The sequence below is a fragment of the Pinus tabuliformis genome, chromosome 9 (assembly GCF_031772625.1).
Source record: "Pinus tabuliformis cultivar Carrire ecotype Pingquan chromosome 9, CPIR1, whole genome shotgun sequence".
Classification (NCBI taxonomy): domain Eukaryota; kingdom Viridiplantae; phylum Streptophyta; class Pinopsida; order Pinales; family Pinaceae; genus Pinus; species Pinus tabuliformis.
The window spans coordinates 1075119088-1075127894 of NC_142307.1; positions in this window are offsets into that span (position 1 = coordinate 1075119088).

Genomic DNA, 8807 nt, shown 5'->3' on the forward strand with positions numbered 1-8807 from the left:
ATGGTGTCGAGACTTCAACAAAAGGTTGAAGAGGCGCGGATTGAACGTGATCGAGGTACTGACCGTTAGAATCATAATAAAAGAGTGGACCTTGGTAATTTGGGTCCACAATGGGTTGCCCATGGGCATCATACGGCCCCCCTCCTGGAACAGGACCAGAAGAGGGCTGAGCACTTTGTACAGGGTCGATGACTCCAGACGAAACCCCTGGTTGGCCACTGCTCACTTGACTGTGAGAGGGACCAGCCCCAGGGTTTGTAGATGAAGATGCTGTCACAGCACTGACAACTGGAGTTGAGTACGCTACACAAACAGTTGGATTTGTGGGAACTGAGGTAACAGGCGTATTAGGGGGTTGCGAAAGAAAAGGTTCCGTGGTGGCAATGACACTGGGATCCCATATAGTTGTAGAAGGCATTCTGGCAGCTATTCTATCCCTCATTGATTGATACCGTGGAGGGAGTGGAGAAGTAGCTAGAATGGGAGATTCAAAACTTGACACCACGGGTGTCTCACCTGCGCTGGGAGATGTCTCATCCATTTGGGAAGTTGACATCGGAGATGACATACTAGGAGGGGTGACAGGAATATCGTCTTCGTCAGGCTCCTAGATAGGGTTCCAATCTTCTTCGTAATCCTCGTCGCCCGAGGCACGTATGTTGATAGGCTGGATACTCGGGACAATCGGAAGAGTACCGCTTACAACTGGTACCTCAGGAGCAACAGAAGATGGAGAACCTTGATCACTTGGACCGGGAGTTGACGGGTCAGCCAGGATGACAAACCCCACACAAAACCCTAAAGGAAACTAACGATAAAGACCCTACTCAAACTAACGCATACAAAATCTAACCAGGTAATGTTATCGTGGCCGAATAAATTTTTAAGACACAGGAACTGAACTTGACCTTTTCATGTTTCGAGAGTCGAGAAAAGGATGAAAAGATGACTCTAGTCTCCTTCAAATGTTTAATGAGCACAAAGTGACAAGAAGCTCACTGGCACCTTTTCATTTAGGGAGTCCGAAAAGGATCAAAAGTGACTGCTCTGGAGATTCTAGGCAAAGGGTTTACCAAGCAATCCATAAAATTGCTTATACACCTTGGCAATCGTATGAGAACCAAGGACTTTCCGTACTGCAGTCAATCTTCCCGAATGCTGTGTTCGGTGCGTTACGGCTCGCAGGGCGGCAGACTCGGCTTCCTATGGATCAAGGTCGATAACCTAGTGGGGTCTCCCCTATATACGCGACGGTACGTGGGAGCTCAAATCCGTGCTAGACCACTATCGAGTCACAAGAGGAGGAATCACCCAACCGTAATGTGAAACAATAGTGACTACGTTTAATGACGCCGGAGCACATCTCTAGCCTAGACCTCTACAATATGAGCGTTAAGTTCCAATGCGTTTTTAGATTTATTCAGTTTATTTTATGGTTGATCTTGAATTAAGTTTCGGTTTCAGGCCTTATCGTATGATCTCTCACAATTACCTAGATGCAAACTACATGCCAAAGAATGCCATTTTGTTCGATGAATTCTAACTATGAGAAGGTTAAGAGCTTTCAATCAAACAAAATGAACTCAAACAATCAAACAATCTAATGCAGCTAATGACAAAGAAATAAAAATTTTCTTTTGAGAACACAAATCAGAGATGCTCTTCTTTTCATTAACTATTGAATGCAAAAGATGCTAGTTTGATTTCTTTTTCAATGGCACTGTGCACTTTTAAAATGAATTTTGAGAGACAGCAACACCGAGCAAAGAGAAGTAAAATCACTCAATGAAAAGCACAACAAGCGCGAAAAGAGCCGATTGAACCCTAGCAACTGTGATCTATGCCTGGGTAGTGAAACAATCCAGGGATCGGTTCAACAACAATCACCTCAACCAAACAAGCGAAGAAAGCAAAAAGGGGAAGGTTTCCACAATAGCAAAGGCAAGCAGCAACGAACTTTTGCGAACAAGTGAACAAGAGAACAAGACAAGGTCAGTCCAGTGGAAACTGGATGATGGCACTAGGTCACAGGACACAAAAACGAAATTCGCTCGACAAGACTTTGCAAGCAAGTGTGTAACAGTTCAAACAATAAATATCAAGTCATAAACCAAGTAGAAAAATCTGGAGATAGTCAAACCAACAGGCTCAGGAGGCAAAATTGAAACAAATTCAATTTTACAGGATCAGCGCGGGTAGCGCTCAGCAACTGTGCGCTGACAAGAGGTCACACGTAGCAACTTGGCGCTGTCAGCGCGGAAGGACACGACTTAAGCGCGCTGGTTCAATTTCAGAACCGTCGCGACTGTTTTACGTACAAGCGCGATGACAACAGGTTTAAAGAAACAGCTATGCGCTGTCAGCGCAACTGTTTTGATATAAACCGCGCTGAGGCTAAAAAAGAGGCAAAATCAAGCCAAAAACTCCCAAACCAAGGCCAGAACTCTTTAAACAATTAAGACACTTCCCAGATTGAACCAGGAGGGCTAAAAGCAGAGAACTAATCCCCAATTTCAAAAAGAGAGAACAATCAAACTCAAACACAAAGATGGACAAAAGAGACAAAAGGCCAGCTCCCCGGTTCGGAGTCGCCAAATTGTTGGAGAGGTAAATCCCCTCTACGGATAGAGGCGATCCCTACTAGCCCAGAATGGGTCTAGCAACAATCAATCAATGCTACTGTGCAAGTTCCTAATTGCAATTAAAAGAGAGGCAAAGAACACCTACTTGGATTCCAGCGCTATTGTTTGATGAAGAGATGCCGCTCTCGCTCCTTCGCTCTGGCCAGTCACGATCTTCCACGATCTCCGTGAATAGATACCTGCACACACGAAGAGACAGACAAACACAAGCGTGAAATCTAATAAAAGCAATTATACATCAGTCAGAAAGGATGTAATTCACATTAACCATTACAAAGACAAATGAGAATGGAACCATAACAGTAGTCATCTATTATTAAATCAATAACAGATAAAGGTACAACCAATGTTTTGACGCCGAGTCCTTCTCTTGAGGGTCCAGCCAGCAAGTCTCTTAAGCATTCACCCTTGGAGGTAGATTCTCCCAACACAAAAGATCTCTCTCACACAAGCAATACTCACAACCTTACTTAAGCTTCCTCTAACAAAACCACACTTGTCACACCAACTACCTACTAACAGCAGCAATCCAAGCAGTATGAATTCCACACTATCCAAACTAGCTTCTCATGGCAATGGTGGAGGTTTAAATAGAGAAGGAGTCTCCATGAATGGTGGGAGGACAAGCTTATCTTCAAGGAAGGTGGTTCCAAATGACAAACAGACATGCCATATAAGGGACGGCGATACTCACAAGGCCAACAACCAAGTCTGGAACCATCTGGAAGGCTGGCTGTTGGAACAAATTCGCCCAAACGGGATCAGCGCTGGTGTAACACTGAACTGATGCGCTGACAGCGCATCACAATAACAGTGAGGACTGTGTCAGCGTGGCTTAATACTTTCATAGGATGCGCTAGCACATAAAATTCGACCAGCGCGGGAAACCCGTGTGCTTCCGCGCTGGCAGCGCATCAGTAACACTATCAGTCGCCCGTCAGCACGGTTATTTTAATAACAGACGCGCTGATGCAAAAAACTTTGGAAAAGTGGGTCTTTTGGCCAGTTTAGAGAGCATGAGCATGGTGCATTTGATTTCATGGGACAGTAGGGAGACTGACAGGGAGACAGTGACAAATTACTGCGTAACAATTAGGGTTTGTTAGGGTGTATAAGCAAGATACTTATTTTATATATTGTCCTAGGAATTAAATCCTTGGTATATGTGTGTTTGTCCGATCAAACCCTAGTTTGATCAAGTTTTCCATATGTCTAGCCTTAATATATTGATGTTTATGTTGATGGGTTTGACTAACACATGTTATGATATGCTTGTGCATGATGATGAAATCCTAGATGTATTGACCTAATTGTTGATGGTCATGAGTCCTAGGGTTTGGAACTAAGCGCTAGTTGAAGTTTGATTCTCTAGGATGATAATATTTGTGAATTCTAGGGTTTAGTAACTAAACCTTAGTAGAAGTTAAAATCTCTGATATATGATGACAATGTGATAATCTGGGATTTATGAAAAGTTGATAAAATCTGAAATTGTATTGTGGTTGATAAGAATTAGTAAAATCTAGGGTTTACAATAAACCCTAGTAGAAGCTAGTCATGATGTTACTTTGAATTGAGTTGTGATTGGTTTTGATTGTTAAAGCTCATGTATGAAATCTAGGGTTTCACACTAAATCCTAGTAGGAAGTCTAACATATGAAATCTAAAGTTGTTAGATGCATTGTAGAACTGTATTTGTTTAAATTACTTCTAGGGTTTATAGTAGGGTATGTCATACCTATGGTAGAAACATTGGAACCCTAGATGCAATGAAGGTTGTTATGAAATTCTCAAAGTCTTGATGATATAGTCTAGGGTTTATGACAAAAACCGTAGCAAGAAGTTGAAAGGTATGTGTCTTTTGTTTGTAACTATGTTTGGGTATTTAATGTTTAAAGTTGAATGATTCCATTATTATATGAGTATGATATGGTTAAATTCATTCTTCTATTGGTTTGGTTGTACTTGCGAAGTTGTGTAGGTACATAATCTTAAAGATGGTGAAGATGCTCGTAAAGTAAAAGCATGATGAAGAAAGTTATGTGAATGATGATGATCATGATGACTCTAATAAGAAGAATGGAAGCCATGAAGGATTCTCTGATGTCGTAGAAAAGAAGTGGAACTCCCTAAGAGGGAGCTTGGATGAAATAAATATCCCTAAGTTGAGAGGGAGCTTGGATAAAAGAAATCTCTCTAAGTTGAGAGGGAGCTTGGATGAAAGGTATCTCCCTAAGTTGAGAGGGAGGGCATATAATAGGCATGTTGAACACCTTGAAAGAAGAAAATTGGAGAGAGCTTGGATGAAAAGTATCTCCCTAAGTTGAGAGGGAGGGCATATAATAGGCATGTTGAACACCTTGAAAGAAGAAAATTGGAGAATGCATTTTAGGGGGCTGCTGATATAAGAAAAGCAAGATCTATGTTGTTGCATGTTAAGTTGGAAAAGAAAATGTATGATTGAGGAATATTCTATCAAGATTCGTTTGAAAGTCATACTGTGATAAATTGAGAAGTAACATCTAGTTGTCTGGAAGACCCCAAAGGTTTGTGTTTACTTATGTATATTTGGAAGGTTGTTACTGATTGGGGTTGTGTTTGTACAGGTAAATCTCTCTGTGGATTGATAACATGCAGGATACATGAGAGAGATTTGTCACCAATCTCTTTGATCAAAAGGATTTTCTACTGATTGGAATAATTGAGAAAGTTAAGGCTTTGTGTGTGAGACAAATTGTCTGTGAGGACATCTGGGTGACACTTTGTGTTGATGGCTAGTTCCCGAAGTAGGGAGGGTGGCGTTGGTCATGGAGCTCTGACCTTATATACACATCTAGATCCCTGGGCTGATGGTTAGCAAGTAAGAGTGATGGTACCTAGAGAGGCTGAAAGATTTAGTCCATCTTAGTCCCAACTCGATAGATTTGCCTGGTCAAGAATCTAGTCCATTGCATTGTGAGTGCATAAAATTTTGAAGGACCTTGGATAGATTGCCCTGGTCATGAATAGTTTGTGTCATTGCGATTCCTAAATTATTCATGGTTCATGTGTTTTGAGATCTTCCTTGTACTTGTACTTACGAATACCTCCCTCGTTAAGAAGGAGTGTTGAAATATGTAACTAGGTTTGGTTTTTATGAATGTATTTGAGTCACAATGAAATGTACTTATCAAAATAATGAAGAAAATATTATTATTATTATGACTTATTAAAGCATGGGTTTCTTGCTTAGGTCATCTTGTTTTAGGTCAAAGTCCCCATTGAGGACTTCTAGGATTTATTTTGAGTCATTAGAGTCATTGTCCATTAAAAGAGACTCTTCTTGGGCTTTTGAATCATGTAAAAATAATGATTTTTGAGTTAAAAATGAATTTAGTCTCCTCCACACCTAGTTGGCCCCAAGAAGGGTAATTCGACCTCACTGGAAGGCTATATATACAAGGCAGTTCAAATTCATTTGGAGCAATTCACTCTCTCTCATTTAGTTCGATATCCAAAAGCTGGAAGCTAGGAAGTGCGAAGTTGGAAAAGAGTTGAAGGAGGATGGAAAGGAGTGCGAGATTTTGGAGGAAGATAGAAGACACCAAGATCGAAAATTTGGGCCATATATCTCTCACTTTTGAGGATTATAAAGGGAGATCGAAGTTTTCTTTGTCTAGTCAAAGCTACTACTACTGCTGCTGCTGGGTCGAAGCTGCTACTGCTGCTGCTGGGTCGAAGCTGCTACTCTATGTTGATGCTGCTAGGTTGAAGTTGCTTTTGAAGAGTTATCCTTTGTAAGAAATATTGAGGGCTAACTTGGTGTGGAGGAAGTCTTTGTCTATTTCAAGGGCCTTGGTTTATCTCAAGAAAATATTGAAGGAAGAATTATTGACTGGGTTTTCCTCTAGATAACGGTTTTGCCCTGGATGTTCGCCTACATCTGTTGTCCTTGTGCTATTGTTTTGGTAATTGCTTGATGAACTAAAAGATAAAAGTAGAACATCAAGATAAAAGAATCACTAGTAATTATCTATATAAGAAAATCTTTCCGCCTTTATGATTTTTTAACAACAGGAGGGCTTCCACTTTTCACCATCAAATGTCGCTTCTCTAATGATCAACACGGGCTATAGCAAACTACTCTTCTTGATGATCAGACCTATGAGCTCCAACAAACTGCCTCTCCTAGCAGCCCTTAGTCCATTAAGGCACTGGACATAGGGCTCCACACTTGGGCACTCTCATGCTGCCCTCCAACAGTCAATAAATGCCCAATCCAACACAAACAAACACATCCTTCAAATCTGCTCAAATAAAATATAACTTGAGCTCTGAAGATTTTCCCTTTGCACTTCAATAAAGGAGCTATTGCACAAATCTAGGCTCCAATACACTGCTATAATATCTACCCCAAGGTTACTTGGCAACGGGGAGCGACATTTTCAAAAGTTCCCTTTTCGGGAGCGAATTTTTATATAATATATATTTTTATATATTTTGATGCATATATGTCAACAAAAGCATATAGAATGATGAATTAGATATAAAAAACATAAAAACATCGATTGAACCATATAACATGAATCATCTAGAAGGTATAATCTTCATCAACCACCTCCACAAGTTAGTAACATACAGCATATCGAGTCTCATGATTCATAGTTGTACTTGTAACCATTACCATTATGAAGTAACCAAAATATAACAAAGAATATCTAACATTAAATGAAATGTTTCAACTTTCAACTTTCACAAAGCATCATATTCATAATTCATTACCAATGAGTTATAAATGCCAACTTCAAACTTCAAACTTAAATTGTCATATATTGTTTACAAAAAATACCATAATAAATACGAAAGAGTCAATAGTTATAAAAAGTACTATAAACTAGAAAAGACAAGTAGATCTATTATCTACTGCTCGACCCTCTTGCCATGAGAAATTTCTAATTTCTTGTCTCATGCTTTATTGGGAATCTCCTCTTGCATAGTCGAACGATCTTGGTGCTCTTGACAAAATCTAATGGAAACATTGCAATCCCCCAAAATCCTGAAATCTTGAAAAAATGACAAGTCTACTCGATTTTGAGTGAGATCTAAAATTCTACTTTCTCCATATGAAATCCAATGAGGTCGAAACCACTCTCAAACATCCTGACCCATTTCATGGTAATGTTAAAAATTTAAGTAAAGGGATGAAAATGAAAGATAAAGGAAAATGTCACTTTTACTTTAGGAATTTAACATTATCATGAACTGCATATTAACACTAGGGCTATAGGATTGAACATTAGGCTACCACACTCAAAAAAATTTGTAATATCTTGCTTTATCATTCCTTAAAAGGAAGGGAATGAATTTTTTTTAGGGAGCGCACTCCCAAAATTCGCTCCCACAAGGAACGAATTCGGGAGTGCCTTCCTGGGGTCACTCTCAATGCGCTCCCTTCCAGAGCACGCTCTAGGAGCGGATTCGAAAGGGGGGGTGGGGAGGGTGCTCCCTCACAACCATGGTCTGCCTATTACTTAGGGCATCCAACCACTTAAGAAACCCTTCCTCCTGGCTGCCAACATACTTATCCAAAAATGTCCAACCTAGGACCCTCATCCATCTAGCAAAGAAAATCATCTCAATACATCATCAAACATACCTCTAGGCTAGTGTGACATTGCTATAGGGTTCTGTGGCTGGTTAGGTGTTATGAATATAATTCATAACAAGTAAAATAAATAAATTAATGTAAATATTAAATAATAAAATATTTATTATGTTAAATAGTCATTAAGTTAAGTGAAAAGGCATGTCTAAAAGACATGCCCAGTCACGAAAGGACACTTGCTCAAGTATATATATGCGGGTCCTCATTGTAAACAATCATAACTTATACATTTTTATATAATAAATTATTATTACAAATACCTCTTGTGTATTTTTACGTTTAAGACAACAAGCTATCAATTTTTATGCTTCAGTGGTATCAGAGCCATGGTGCACAATATAATCATGTCGGTCTTTGAATGTTGTTCACTGCACAATGTGCCATTACATTCACATCCTGAATGCGTCGAGTAGTTCAATATAATTCAATAAGAATTTCAGCATTTAGAGAAATCATATGCAGAAGTTAAAGCATGTTGAGGGGAAATTGATAATAAGGAAGATGATAATGACAGTGAAGAA